Source organism: Lynx rufus, unplaced genomic scaffold (genome assembly GCF_022079265.1).
Source record: "Lynx rufus isolate CCGP_SWC_20201006 ecotype Redwood Valley unplaced genomic scaffold, mLynRuf1.p SCAF_3, whole genome shotgun sequence".
Taxonomy (NCBI): Eukaryota; Metazoa; Chordata; class Mammalia; order Carnivora; family Felidae; genus Lynx; species Lynx rufus.
Window position 1 is genome coordinate 676,395 of NW_025814845.1, and position 16,125 is coordinate 692,519.

The following is a 16,125-nucleotide window of genomic DNA, read 5'->3' on the forward strand; positions in this document are numbered from 1 at the left end:
GTGACGGTGACGCGGTCACATTCCCTGACGCTTCCGGTAAGCAAGGTGCCGGTTGTATACTTCCTCCCACCCAGGCAACACCGTTATCCCCATCTCGCAGATGCCGAGGTTAATAACCTGAGCTCAGAGAGGGGGAGTGACTTTCCCGGGGCCACACAGCTAATAAGACGGAGCCAGGGAGGGCTCCGCATGGCTCTGAAAAGCCTGTGCTCTCAGCCACCTGTCACGCTGTCTTTAGGAGAAGACAAGAAGCGACGAGGAAGCTGGGGGGGTCTTTGGGGACGTGAGCGATGTGGCGCCACAGGGCGGGGTGGCGACAGGGGCCGCTCCCTCTGACACAGCAGAGCCCCCCCCCCCCCACCATGCACCCTCAGCCAGCAGCCTGCACGGGGTCCCAGGCAGAACTGTCAAGTCAAATACCTACCATGGAGGCAGGGGAAGGACGCAGGGTCCACAAGCCGCGCAAGAGAACCGGGAACGCGACCCGGGACTCCGTGCGCGAGGACAAGAGCGGAACCTAACAGGAGCGAAGGCGACCACCAGCCCGGGCCCCGGGCGGCTGCCGGCTCCTCCTGCGGCGGATGGCGGGTGGCTCGGTGCCATCGCTCACGCCACATGGGCTCGGGCTGGCGGCTGCTACTGACAGGGCCTGAGAAGAGGCCGAGGGCCACACGGCCCCTGAGTCCCCCCGAAGCCGCCCCCTCCCAACAGCCACCGCTGCGTCTTCAAAAGCCACACCGTCCAGTCTAGCGCCCGGGCCCTCGCTCCGCCTCCCCAGCAAGGCCCACACGGTCTTTGCAGCTACCCCGGTGTCTGTGGCCACGGAGTCCCCACGAGGGACCCCACCGTGGGAAGGTCCTCCCTGTGGAGTCCCGGATAGATCCTAGGTCCGGACCCTGCAGCGTCGCCTCTTTCCTGAGCCCTAGGGTGGCACCTGGCAGTCTGGAAACAGCCTTCAAGCCCTCCCTCAACCTCCTCTGCTCCAGACTGAGCCCCCTGTTGCCAAAAATGGCCACGGTGGCCCCCTCCCTGTAGCCACGCCTCTTTGCAAAGGCCCCCCCGTCAAGAGGCAGAGTGATTTCCCTCACCCCTGCATGGAGGCTGGTCTTGTGACTTCCTTTGGGCCACAGAATGTGCAGAAGTGATGTTCTGCGATTCCCAGGCCTGCGTATGTCCACTCTTTCGCAAATCTCTGTCCTGCTTCCGTGCGTGCAAGCCAGGGCTAGCCTGCTGCAGGATGATGGACAAGCGGCCTCCAGGACAGCCAGCCAAGAAGCAGGTCACCTAGAACCAGCCGCTAACTACAGACACACGAGTGAGTCCAGCCAAGAACAGAGGAGCCCATCTGAGTCCAGCCCGTATCATTGAGCCACAGAATCATAAACTAAACGAATGGGTGTCGTTTGAAGCCACTGATGTTGGGGATGTTTGTTATGCAGTGAAAGCTAACTGATATACACCACCCCTGCTCCTTCATTGGTTCATCCCGTAGAGGGTATGGTTTCCAGCTCCCCAAATTTCTAAGCTAGACTTCTTTGAGACACGACCTCCGTGTTAGAAGGTTCCTGATAGAATGGAGATAATGGCCTATGGGCCTCCACCTCCCTGCCTCCCTCCACGCCCTACCCTGCACTCAGTGTCCCCCCAGTCCCGCTTCTCAAATTCTCCCCACTCTCTCCCCTTTTCGGGGCTTGGCATGGATCACCGCTCTGTCTGAAACACTCCTCCTGTTCATCAACCCGGGTTCACCCTGAACACTCAATCATGATGCATATGCCACTTCCTCCAGGAAGGCCGGGCTCACCCCTCACTCAGCTTTGCTCCCTCCCTGAGCACTCTCAGACCCTTCCTTCTTGGGGACAGCTCCTGTGTCACCTTATGGCATCACCTGGCCCTGGTCTGCCTCCCCGCCAGGACAGGAGCCCCGTGAGAGCAGAGGTCGTATCTCTCTCATTCCACTGAGTCCCCAGAGCCGAGGGGCATATCCAGGATGTGCTAAGTGCTCAGAAAAACTTGATTGAGGAGAGGGAAGGAGGCAGGGGACAGGAGGGAGGGGACAGCAGGGAGGAGTGACAATGTTTCAGAGTGGCAAGGGTTCCGGCCGATGGCACCAACTCATGTCCGATTATGTGACACCAGCTTCTTCCAGGGTCCTTTCCACCATCACATGCTTATCCCTGCACGTTCCCGCGGTATCGGCTGAAGATGTGCTGAGCACCAGAGCCCTTCAGAGGCTGCTCCCTTCATCCTCTCCCACCTGCCCTGCTCCAGTAACGGCCACCCTCCTCAGCACAGCTCTGGGAGGAGACAGACCCATTTTACAGATGGGCAGACAGGTTCAGACGTGGCGAGTGACTGGCCTAGGGTTGTTCATGAATGGCAGAGCTGGGACATCCAGAATTAGGGTGCCCATAATTCTCCCAAATATAACAAACATTAGTGCCTACCTCCCAACAAAGTAACGTGCGTGGCAAAATGGAAACAACTACGTCTTTGGAGCTCGGCAAACTTCAGGAAGAGAATTGTGCTCTATCCTGCAGCTCCTTCCTTGTGGGTGAGGAAAACAGGGCTCAGAGAAATGGACTGAGTGTCCCTGGCACCGGCTAATAAACGGCAGAAGCGGAGAACCCCCTGGATGCCACGTGGCCCCCAGCACATTCCCAGATGCTCTTCGCCCCGTAAACGGGTTATGTCTCCATCCTTCAAAGCACGTTCGAGCGAGGTTTATTACATAATAGAAAACAAAGATCGTTTCCCACTCAGGGAGTTTTATTAAAATGCAATCAATCTCCAGGACAGAGCGTGATTTTAATGCAAAGGGCAGGGGGTCCATCTGTGTTCTTCTATAGACCACAGGGAAAGGCAGGGGGGAGGGGGAGGGAGCATAGGATCCGAGTGGGGGGAAAGAATGGAACGTCTCTGTGAGACTCCGTCCCTCCCAGGAGCTGGGACTCTGCCCTCAACGGGGTCCTGGAGGGCAAGGAGGGATGAGGCTTTGGGGTGCCAAGGTCTTGTCACATACAACTTCTCCTTCTGCATCTTCCACTCTGCCAGCTGGCCTCCCCAAACCACGTGATTGCCTTCCCACCGTCCCCGCCAATTCTGCAGCCGTGTGCTCGATCTAATGCACAACCCCATGCATAGCTCCCCACTGCCTAGAGGACAGAATCGGAGCCTCTTGTTTGGCACACAGGGCCTCTTGGTTCAACCTCACTGGGCTCACCAACCTAGTCTCCCACAGTCCTCTGAACACCCCCTCAGGTTAGCCACTGCTAACATCTTGGGATTCCTCCCACCAGGCTGGTTCATGCCTCTGTGTTCCTGCAGGTAATGTTTCCCCTGTCTAGAATGCCTTTCCTGCCCGTCTGCCTAGAAAACTCCTATTCAGCCTTCAAAGCCCAGCTCAGATATCACCTCCCTGAAATGCCCAGCTGCCCTCTCCTGTGGCTTCCTCAGCAGATGTCGGTTCCCCCGTCGGTCGTTTCCTCCCTAACAAGGCTGGTGTCTCGTTCGTGGCCAACCCTAAGACCTGGCAAAGTGCTGGTACAAGGAGGATGCTCGAGAAACGCTTCCAGAATTTAATTATGGGAAAATGTGTCTTACTATCTTATGTTCACCAGGATGCCCCAGTCAGGCTTTCAACTGAGCAGAGACACCGAGACAATCTGAGGGCCACCACCCCTGGTGCCCTGTGTGGGCAGTAGAATAACGGACCCCCCAGACACGCCCGCATCCCAGAGCCCAGAGCTTGAGCAAACACTACTTTACGGGCAAAACCGACTGTGCTGATGTGACTAATCGAGAACTTTGGGACAGGGACATCGTCTCGGATTCCCCCAGCGAACCCCATCTAATTACATGGCTCCTTAAAACGTAGGAGCCCCGTCCAGGCTACGGTCAGGGAAAGAGACGGCAAGACAAAAGACGGGCCAGAGAGAGGCCATGCTGCCGGCAGTGAGGACAGAGGAGGGGCCGCAAGCCGAGGCATGCCGGTGGCCTCTAGAGGCTGCAAAAGCCCAGGATAAACATTCTCCCCTGAAGTCTCAGGAAGCGAATGCTTGATTTTAGCCAGTGGGACCCACATCGGACTTCCGCCCTCCAGAACTCTATGGCAATAAATCTGTGTTGTTTAAAGCCACTATGTTTATGATACGTTGTTGCAGCAGCGAAAGACAATGGATGTATGCTATGCACCAGCCTCAGCCACTTACTGGGGGGCTCTCCCCCGCCCTGGGCATTTCCCAGCCTCTACATCGTTCCCTTCCACCCCTACTACCTTCCTTCCCACCCCCTTCACCTACCCTTTGCAGCGTGGTGAACTCCTATTCATCCTTCAGAACCCGTTCCCAAGGCCTCAGCACGTCCCACAAGCCCACATCCCCTGAGGCTCAGCCACGCCTCACAGCGCTTTCACACGCCGTGGTCGGTGAGGTCCCTGACAGCAGATGTCTGTGTCCCATTCACTCTGAGTGCTTGAGGCCTAGAACAGTGCCTGGCACTGTTGCAGGGCCTCGAGAAGCACCTGGGAAGTGTCGGGGCTGGGGGTGGTCAAGGTCAGAGGCCTCCGCCCACGCGTGGGGGTCTGGAGGACAACAGTGCACCTTGTGACTTGCCTTACCCGCAGGTGCATTCGCACCGGGACAGCAGGCGGCCCTCCTGATGCTTCTGTCATTTCCTCTTGCCTACACGGTACTTTGGTCTCTCCCCTGTCCCAGTAGGACGGCCTCAGAGACAAACCTGCACACGTTCAAACGGGCGTCGAGGTCCCGACCCCCTGTAGTCCTACATGCGCGAAAGGAGGCCTGACCTTAAGAACGGATCCCACGAACGTCACCAGAGATGCGGGAACAACACACAGACAAGGCCTCTCACGGCAGCCTGCTTTACATCTTTACCTTTGGGGCAACTGGAAACAACACAGAGGTCTGAAAACGAGGATTTGGTTAAATAAATAGTACCTCCTTCAGCTGAGAGTTTATTATGCTGCTACTAAGAACAGCAGTTTTGAAAATACGCAGAAGCATAGGAAAATGTTTAATACATAATATTAAAGTGGGATCTCAAATTTATACAACATGTATGTATTTGCATCTTGACAAGACTAGTGAGAACCCTCATCTCGAACGTTAACAGCCATGATCTCATAAGGTGGGTGGACACGGGATGGGACACGGGATTTATGCCTCACCTATCTTAGAACTTCCAAAGTTTCCATGATAATCACATATTATAATTTTCTTTAAATAAGATTTTTTTTTTTTAGTGAGAATTTTCTGGGGAGGAATTTAGCAACATCTTCATCAAGACAGTGGCATCACACGGCCTCCTGTTTGAGGGAACGTGAAGCGGCTGCCACGGAACCCACGAGCAGAGCTCCGTGGGCGGTGATCTTGCTCAGTGACCCCCGGGGCCTGTGTCCGTGCCAGAGTTTCTGCCCGGCAAAGGGGACACAGGAGCCCTGGTCCCAAGAGGAGGCGGGCAGCAGGCCGCGGGAGAGGGTCTGGGAGAGCCCAGCGGAGGCACCTGGCCTAGCCGGGATGGGACACCTGAGCACAGAGGGACAGGGCCGGGGAAGCAGGGCGGAGGCCTTGAGGGGGGCTGCCCCCAGGGAGGCCAGGCGGGGCGGCAATGGGGGCAGAGGGGGCTCTAAAGGGAGAATCTGCAAGTGTCCTGAGGGCCAAGGAGACGGCCCTTGGCTAAATGCAGACCCAAGAACCAGATCAGGACCCAAAATTCACAGGCTGCCCTTCCCCACTGAGCACCTGTCCCCCATTTCTCAAAATCACACCTGAGACGGTCACAGGGACCGGAAGCCGCGTTGTGGGCTTGTACTAATGTGCAGGGTGGCTTACGCGGCCCGGCCCTCTGTCAGAGAGTCCCACTCAGAACAAATCCTCCACTGGGGGCAGTCGCTGCAGGGCCTTCCCAAAGAAGCTGGGGACCTGGGTACTCTCTGCTCACATCTGCTTTTTCCCTGGCCTCTCCGGCCGGCAGGAATGGAGTCAGAGGAGTGGGATACAGGAGAGGAAGGGAGGGAGGAAAGCAGGGGAACAAGAGCTGTGTGGGTGAACCGGGATGGGAGGCCAGGGATGCCCTGAGACCAGGGCAGGCCCCACCCGGGAAGCCAGACTAGTCTGGAAAAGACCAGAATGTTCCTGTCGCCTGCCAAAGCCACCTCTGTGTTTCCCCAATGCAGCCTCTGGTTGCAGAGGGACTGCTGGTAGGCGTTGTGCAGGAGTGACAGCACTCAGGGGGATGGGGAGGAGGCCCATATGTGAGAACTCAGTGGCCTCGCCAACACGGGAGGCACCTTGCAGGGAGAGCCGTCCTGGGAGAAAAGGCACACCATGGTGGTGCCCGAGGACGGGATCCTTCTCCAGAAAGTCCTCCTTGACCACCAACTCCCTGCGCTCAACTGAGTGTGGGCGTCTCACGCTTCCCCGGTTCTCAGCTTCATCACAGTGCAGATTACACACCATGACCCCAGGTGATTGCCTGTCTGGTCCCTTCACTCCACTGTGAGACTTGGGGGTCATTGACCATGACTTACTCAAACCCAGAGCCTGGATGGTTGGATGTGAGGACAGGGGATTAGTAGACATGGGATGGATACATGGGGGGTACAGGGTGGATGGATGGATGGATGGATGGACAGATGGGTGGATGGATGGATAGATGGATAGATGGATGGATGGGTGGATGGGTGGATGGATGGATGGATGGATGGTGGGTGGATGGTGGATGGATGGTGGGTGAATGGAGAGAGGGATTGGTGGGTGATAGATGGGTGGATGGATAGATGGATGGATGGATGGATGGGTGGATGCATGGATGGATGGAAGGAAGGATGGCTGGATGGATAGATAGATGGGTGGATGGATGGATAGATGGGTGGATGGATAGATGGATGGATGGATGGTGGATGGATGGATGGAGAGAAGGATTGGTGGGTGATAGATGGGTGGATGGATAGATGAATGGATGGGTGGATGGATGGATGGATGGATAGATGGGTAGATGGAAGGATGGATGGATGGGTGGGTGTTGGGGGGTTGGTGGGTAGACAAGAGATAGATACATGGGGGGATGGAAAGATGAATGGATGGATGGATGGATGGATGGTTGGATAGGTGTTGGGAGTTTGGGGGGAGGGAGTGGATATGCAGGGGATGGATAGATTAATGGATGGAGGATAGACAAAAAGAAGGGGATGGATGGGTGAGTGACAGATGGTGGGAAGAGAGGGAGAAAGGAAGGGAAGAGCCAGGGAAGGAGGAGGGATGTGCCACAGGCAGAGAAGACAGTCACCACCAGCTGGGAGGTGTCCTCAGGGTGTGTGGGACAGGGGAGCCAGGAACTGAGTGAGGGCAGAGGGAGGGAGAAGAGGCTTGGGGGCTGGGGACACTGAGGGATTGCCTCAAAAGTGCTTGACCTTTCAGCCACCCAGATCTTATTCCAGAGTATTTTACAGGCACCTCAAGGCCTAAGAGCTGACCTCATCAAACTGTTGATCCAAATCAAGTCAGCGCCTGTCTTGATCCCTATCTGCTCTGAGTCTTGATTAAATCAAACTCAGACCTCCACGGTGATGCTGGAGCACACATGGAGAGAGGCCAGCCAGGGAGGGACGGAAAGTCCCCCGGGGAGGAAGGAAGCAGGCCTGGCACCCACTAAGTGCCAAGCGTCCACAGGGATTAGCTGCCGTCCTCATCAGAACAGCCTGGGACGTCGGCACGGCCACAATCTTCTGCTCGGATTACACAGGAGACGATGCGAGGCAGGGACGTCTCGGCCCCCCGGACTCACAGCATGATCTCTGCAGGGACACAGACCACCCAGAGCTCTGGCCCACGATTAGCCTACAGGTAAAGCCCATCGATGTCTAAGACGGTCTCTCTAAAATCCCCACTCTTTCCAGGCCGCCAAGGGGCAAAGCACTTCCTCTCTTTATAATTTTCCCACTGCAGACCGTGGCTATAAGCCCTCGGCACCACCCGCCTAGAAGGACCTATCAGCGCAGCTGGTCTTTGTTGGCCCTGACACTCAGGGCCCCAGGGGGCCGCCGTCAGCTCAGGAAGCGCACTGCACACAGTCTCTGTCCACCCGACCCTGGGACAGTGGAGCCACGTGGACCTCCCCAGGCCTGGCCATTATCCACCTCTGCAGGGAAGGACCTTGATGATGCTTTGTACCAGTGCATGTGAAGAGGTCCTTGGGTGGCTGGGGTTCGCTGCTCAAACTCCCGAGGCCCTGCATTCACAACACAGAACGTGAAAAGTCTGTGCATTAAAAATGGAGAGGGAGACGCCAGAGGGCCACGGAGTCAAATCTGATTTTAAATAGAATGGTGTAAATAACACAGTAACAGGATGGGTAAACAGAAGTGATCTGAAAATCTCAAACATCAGCTCTACCAGAATACAAACTCTATAAAGCAGAGTTTCCCAAGGTTTGTTCCGAGGAAAACCCATCCCGAGAAATGCTCAGCAGAACAAAAATAAGAGAATATGTAAATATTAAAACGTAGAAGGAAAATAAAATGAAAACTAACTCAATTTCAATTTAAAATGAGATAACATTTACATAAAATCAAAACGAAAGATTACGGGCTCAGAGGAGATAGAGAAATGCCACGCAAGCTTTTCCGGGAGATGTGTGATGTGAGTTGGCATGGCAGGGACTCCCAAAGTCCTACTGCAAAGAAACGCGGGTGATTTTCAACCTCGGAATGTTCACCAGACTTCTATGACCACAAAACATGTATTTTCTGGAAACACGTACGACCTGTGTGACACTTCCAACTGTCAATCAGCAAACCCTGACTTCGCTCCTCTCCCGTCCCCTGTTGGTGTCGGGTTGGACCCCGCGAATTGCTTTGGTCAACGGAACTCGAGCAAACGTGGCGGAAGCGGAAGCTTTAAGTGTGCTTGTGGGGTTGGCTTGGTTCTTGAGCCGCAGGGTGGTGCCTGGGAAGAACCCGGCCCGATGGCCTCTGCCCCCTCAGCGTGGATTCCAGAACAAATGCAGGTGGTCCAGGCCTCGCTCTCCAGCTCGCAGCCTGAAGTAGGGCTCCCCGGCCACGCCCCGTCCAAGGAAGCCAGACCAGTCAACCCAGGGGTGTGAGCCTAAGTGCACGGTACACATCACCGAGTTTGGGGTGACTCATTCCACAGCATGACTGTCACCATAGCTGACTAATACACCATCCCACAGAAGTACCCTTTTAAGACTTGCACACAAAATAACATGGCAAAGAGAAACATTATTAAGAGGAAACACTCTTAGAAGCTGTTGGGAAAGAACGAACAGCACAAGGCGGGAGCCGAAGACGCACTCAGAGGACGCGCATCTTAAAATCGAGGGTCCTCGAGAGGACCTGGGCTATTGGCAGTGGAGAGGCAGGGTTTAAGAAAAAGTCGAGCAACCCAAAAGAACGAGATAGAAGACACAAGCAGGTAAATCCCAGGGGAGGAAACGTGAATAGTCAACCAACAAAGGACAGTATATTCGACCTCACGAGGAATCACAGAACTGCGAAATTAAACAAGAGGGGGCTACACTCTCACATCTGCTCGAGTACAGATATACGAAGTCTGACAACTCAGAGACGCGGGCGTCACTCCACAGACAGGCTGGCAGCAGGGAGAGAAGGAAGCTGGAGACTCACGTGTGGGCGCTCGCTGCAGCCCTGGTGGGAATCACAAAATGCGGGGGATAAAACTCCTCGTGCTCCCATGACAGGGGACACATAAGTCAACCAGATGATACGTGCCACGTGCAGAAATCACCAAAACCGAGGTGGGAACACAAATCAAATTACAGAAGGTGAAATGACACCACTTCTACCCATTTTTTAAAAAAATTTTTAAATGTTTATTCATTTTTGAGAGAGAGAGAGAGAGAGAGAGCAGGGGAGGGGCAGAGAGAGAGAGGGAGACACAGAATCAGAAGCAGGCTCCAGGCTCTGAGCCATCAGCACAGAGCCCGACATGGGGCTCAAACTCACGAACTGTGAGATCATGACCTGAGCCGAAGTTGGACAATTAACCGACGGAACCACCCAGGCGCCCCTGTAATAGGACATTTCTTGAAGAGGAGAAATCCCAGACAGGAAAAAATTAACATCTATTACAGCCAGGGAATTGGTCTTGGGCTAGCCTAGGCTCTGTTATGATAACAGCTAAAGCCCTAAATTTCAGTGGCTCACCAGCCACTGGCCCCCAAACTTAATCAGATGACCCCAAAATAACTACGAGGGAGGCTGGGGAAGGAAGGAAACGCTTGGATTATTTGGTGAGCACTAGATTAGACTGTCTCTGACACACGGTACCCAGTACATTCTACAATTCATGTATACATTAAAGACTTCATGATTAAATTCAAGATAGGAGAAAGAGAATCACTCCCCAAAAGGTAGGGGATGCCAGCAAGGCACTCTGGGAGAAGACCTGAGACCCACGCCCACCCCCAGTATTCCCGAGGTTTCCCCTGTGGAAGGTCCTGCCCAAGGTCATAAGTGCCAGGGGAAAGGTAGGGCTGGTGTGGCTCTCATACCGGCTCAGTGATGGCACAGGCACAACGCCAAGTGGGCTACAGGACTGAGGCTGCCATGCTCAGTGTGAGGATGCAGGCAGTCCCAGCAGAGAGAGGTGGGGTGGGGAAAGGTGGGCCAAGGTCCACTTTCTCCCCAGCGTGGGGATGCCCCCAGTCCCCTCGTGCTCCACTTGACAGCATCAGAGCCAACTCTGTGTTCCTGGCCCCCACCCCATCCCCTAGGACGGCCTCATAGGTGTAAAGGGTTCTCTAGGTCATGTGAGCATCTCCTAAGAACCATGTCACCATCCATCCATCCACCTGTCCACCCATCATGTGTCCACCCATCCATCCATCCATGTGTCCATCCATCCATCCATCCATCATGTGTCCATCCATCCATCCATCAATGTGTCCATCCATCCATCCACCCATCATGTGTCCATCCATCCATCCATCCATCCATGTGTCCATCCATCCATCCATCATGTGTCCATCCACCCATCCATCCATCCATGTGTCCATCCATCCATCCATCATGTGTCCATCCATCCATCTGTCCATCATGTGTCCACCCATCCATCCATCCATGTGTCCATCCATCCATCCACCCATCATGTGTCCATCCATCCATCCATCCATGTGTCCATCCATCCGTCCATCATGTGTCCATCCATCCATCCATCACTGTCCATCCATCCATCCACCCATCATGTGTCCATCCATCCATCCATGTGTCCATCCATCCATCCATCCATCCAATGTCCAGCCTGTGGCAGATCTGTGATGGGTTCTGGGCACCCAGTGATCACCAAGGTGGACCTGACTGGTCTCCATCCCCAATAAGTACATGTTCTGGGTGGGGCGACGGGGGATAAACCGTACCCAAGAACTCCCACACTCAAGGAGAGATACAATAAAGAATGCCTGGGGGCTACTTACACTGAGAGGTGGGGTGTCCTCCTTGAAGAAAAGAGGTTTGTACTGAGACTAAGTGTCCACAGGGGCCAGTACCTGAGGGTCAATGCCGAGCGCATTCCAGGCAGGCAGCCCCAACAGGCACAGCCCCCTTACAGGGACCAAGCTGGGCGTGGTGGAGGCTCAGGCAGCAGGCTGGCTGGACGCTGAGTGGCAAGACAGGCTGGGCTGCGGAGTGGGGTAGGACCCGGCGCCGTGGCTTTTATCCAGGTCCCTGGGGAAGCCCCAGCAGGAAGCTAAGCCTCACTCCTAAGCAGCCGAACCCCTGGCTCCTCCAAGTGTGGTCTCTGGACCAGCCCCGATGGCAGCATGTGGCCACCTGTTAGAAATGCAGACCAGGAGACCCGAGTGACCGTTGAAGCCAGAAAGGCAATGCCGGAAAGACCCCTCCTGGGTCTGCTCTCACCTGGGGGGGCTCCTGAGGGGGGCTCCACACTGAGTCTGCATCTTCCAAGGCATGGCCCGAGCGGCAGTAGTTTTGAAGAGATTTCCAAGTGACCCTTACATACCTCCTCCCACCGAGGACCCATTTTCTACTATCTGCATGTGGCTCAAACCTCGATGGCTTGCAGTTACCTTCCTGACGGCGTTTGTGAGGCAGCCGAGCCTCACCGGCCGTTTGGGATTCAGCGGCGGTGACACCAAATGGGCCTCCCAAGACCCAGCCCAGGCTGGACACCGGAGCCGTGCCTGCCGTAGCCCAGACCGGGCCAAATGCGGGCCCAGGTCGGGCACAGACATCGGGCGATGCTGAGGCCCCCAGGTGACCCCGGAATGAGCCAGGGCCCTGCTACTCCAAGTGTGCTCAGTGGGCCAGCAATTCCAGCATCGCTAGGGGCTTGTTAACAATGCGGAGCCCCGGGCCCCACCCCCGACCCAGGAATCGGAATCTGAATTTTAACAAGACCCCCTCCCCCCCGAGGCTCTTCTTCAGGATGTGGATTTTCAACCAGGGACAAAATTGCCCTCAAGGGGCAAAAACTGGTTCTCGAAGGGTGCGAAGGATCTTACGTTTTTATGTACAAGGCGCAGGTCACAGTGAACTTCAACAGAAATACAGTCGTGGGCGGAGGGGCACCTAGGAGAACAGTGTCTCAAAGGCTTCCTGCAGGGAATGGGGCCGATCGAGCAGACAGTTGAGGGTCCCAGCTCCAGGCCGCGGGGGCCCGGGGAAGCACCAGCCGGGGACTTTGCCTCCAATCTGTATCAGGGGTGCCCGTTCGTCCCTTTGCCTGGGAGTGGTCTCAATTTTCCAATGGATAATGCAGTGTCCTGGGAACCCCCGAAGGGTTGCCCCTGGGAACGTGGAGGGACAGCCCTGAACCAGGGGAAGAACCAGGCGACATCCTCCTGCAGGCAGGGTGTGGGGGCACAGGAGCATTTACAGATCACGTCCATATTAATTCCAAACGCTCTTTATCTTTACCTCGCAACCTCTATGGCCCCACCGTGGAATAGATACAAGTCGCACATCAACTCTCAGGGGGGCCGTGCATGCCCACGCTCTTCTATACTTGCCCTACAACCTCTGGCTCTGCCCACTGGGTCCCCCACCCCTACACCTGGACAAGGAGGGCGGGATGCACAGGTATCAGTCTTGGGAAGCCACCAGGGGACAAGGGAGCAGGGCAAGACTGTGGGCGTGTGTGCATCTCAAATCCCTGGGGCCTTGCAGGGGCGAGGCTTGGAGGGGCGGTGAGGGGCAGCGGGGGAGGAGCTGGGAAGGGGCTACAGGACCCCACCAAGGATGAAGAGGCAGCAAGGGAACACAGGTGAGGAGGGAGAGGGGGCGACAGGGGCAAGAGCCATTTAGGAAGTCAGATCCGGGCAGTGCAGCCCAGGGGTGAGGACCGTGCAGTGAGCTGAATGACACAGCCAAGCAGATGTGTCCACGACCTACCTCCAGAGTCTGTGCACGGCCTTATTTGGAAAAGGGGTGGTTGTGGATGTCATTAAGTCAGAGCTCTAGAGATGAGATCACCCCGGATCACCTGGGTGGACCCTGAATCCAACAATAAGTGTCCTCATAAGGCACACACACAGGGCAGACACACATAGAAGAGGCCGTCTGAAGCCAAAGCTGGGGGCAGGGACTGGCATGTCCCCCACCCCCACCCCAGGAGCTGGAAGAGGCGTGAAGGATCCTGGGGGAGCCCGGCCCCACCCACACCTTGATCTCAGACTCTAGCCCCCAGGGCCATGAGACAGCAAATTCCTGTTGCTTTAAAGTCCCTACTTTTTGTCCTTCGTTCCAGCAGCCCCAGGACATTCGCACAGACTGGACATCGGGCAAGCGTCAGGCAGGCTGGTCTGGGTGAGTGTGTTCCTCCTGTTGCCATCAGCCCTGGGAACCCAAGATGGGAGGTGCCCGCACAGGATCGGCTCTGAAGCCAACTGGAGGCTCTCTGGAGGGTGGGGGGCAGCCTCGCTCCCTCCCGGTGTCCCTTCCGCAGAGTGGAGGGCACGGCCCCACCCTGAAGACCGGACGGGGTGACATGGGGCCCCTGAAATGCAGGACCATTAAAAATGCGCTCAGCTTACATTTCAGAGAGCCATTTCCAGAATGTAAATACCATACCTGTCCTTAAAAATGGATTCACGGGGACCGCACAGGAGAACCCTGGGGAGGCTCAGGGCGCGTCCACCGAGTGAGTCTCTAATCCGCGTGATCCAGGCACGGGCTCTGTCAGCCCCCATCCACGTGGGCCTTGACCAGCAGACAGAGGCGGGGTGGCATCCCCACGCAAGACCAGTGGCAACCTTTCCACTTCTAAAGACACTCACGCAGGTGCCAAGATAGAGGGCACATGGGCTGAAAATGCTCGCAAGAGGAAAACGTGATTGGCAGTCGAACACAGACGCTGCTCATGCTCCCCGGGAACCAAAGGGACTCACACGGGAGAGGCCGCTGGGGCCTAGACGGCGCGGGCCAGAGTGCCGCCCGCTCGGGGGCCTGCAGTGGGCCGGCCGGCCATCCGCTCACTCTCCGGCTCGGTCGTTACCCCCCGGGCTTCTGCCCAGAGAACAGAAGGCGAAGGACAACCACACGCCTACATTTTTTTTTACGGCAGCAGCGTGGCCCCGTGTCAGAACGAACCCACCAAGGGCTAGTCCGCGGCCACAGGAAGCGCTGATGCGGACGCGGTCCAACCTCGAGAAACTGGAAACAGATGCGTGAAGAAAGGAGAACGCAGAACTTTCTTCCACGTCTGACTGTATAAATACGTCCGCGAGAGAAAGATACACAGAGGATGTAATGGCTCCACGCCGGAAGTAACGGGTGGGGCTGGGGTGATCCTTCCTGACATGACTAACGCCTTTGCGTGTATTTTTAATAAAGGAGAGGAAATGCCTGCACAGAGACAGTGATGAGAAAGAACATGGAGAATTGGTCTGTTGATCTGCTTCGGAGAAAAACTAAATCGAGACCGTGTACCGTTCTGGGGACCTTTCGTGTCACCTCGCCGGGCCCTCATGCTCTCCCAGGTGGAGACAGAGCGGACAGAGCCCCCCGCTGGAGCAGCCCTGAGGTGGGTGGTTGGCCTCCCTCTCGGCTGCTGTAGCCACGTCTGAAGAATCGGGAGTCTGGAGCCCTTCAGCAAAAATTCCCGGCCCCCGTGCCACGCGGTGGCCCAAATCCATGCGTCCCCACCGCATCCCCCATAAGGGTGGGCAGCAAGCCCTACGTATACCCCACAGCTCTGTCCTGTGGGCACAGATGGCAGTGGGAAGGACTGTTCCAGCAACATTTATGACCTCCCGTTTCCGAGCGCAGCCCACGGAGATGCTGGAGGGAGCGAGGGAAACCGGGCATTCCGGATGGTCAGCGAGTGCGGCCGGTGCAGGGAGAGCCCGCCCGCCCGTCGGGACGCGGCTGGTGTGCAGCATTTGGGGCCAGCGAGGCGGCTACTCTGGGATGCTGCCCAGAATTCAAGGCCAAGAGAAGAGCCAAGTGCCCCTGTTCACTCTGCAGCCCCGGGGGGACCTCCTTGGACCATCCACCTAGCAAGAGACAACGCCCTCCATGGGCCAGCCCGTCCCAGGGCCTCGCCCTGAAACCCTCAGAGGGCCGCAGTGAGAGGTGGCGGGAGCTTGAGCGCTCGCGCCATGGTCCACTGTCATCCCAAATGCTGAGCTGCCTCCCCGCCACACTGAGCAGGACTTTTGAAAGCAAGCCTCGGACCTCTCCTCGGGGGTGAGCTGCTTCAAGGCACAAGACGAAATGACGAGGGGGAGCGTGGCAGGAAAACAGCTGTCCTCTTTGTAGGATGCTGACCCCTCTCCTTGAGGCCGACAGAAGGACTGGGGGGCTGGCTGGGCGGGGGGGGGGTCTGCAGGGCGAACCCGCGAATCCACGGCCGGGAGGAGCCGGCTAGGAAAGGCTCTCTGGCTGGAGGGGTAAGAAAAACGCAGGGCAGTACGAGTGGTTTGCTTGCTCCCCAGTCTTGGTCCCATCAGCACCGCCGGTGACCAACCCGGCTGCCCCAAGACGCCCCCATTCCTTATACAAGAAGGAAAGGACCCAGCTGGAGGTACTATTTCAACACCTTCCCGGAGCATCACGGAAATCCCCCAGCAAGAACCAACAGAATGAATCATCAAGCCTCTGCCCCA

At 56.4% G+C, this 16,125-nt stretch overlaps 1 protein-coding gene across 1 annotated transcript in view; it reads right to left on the bottom strand.

Annotated features, from left to right (window-relative positions):
* The window catches only part of SORCS2 (sortilin related VPS10 domain containing receptor 2), a 458,118-nt gene that overhangs the window by 252,873 nt on the left and 189,120 nt on the right, over positions 1-16,125 (bottom strand). The window lies entirely within an intron of this gene.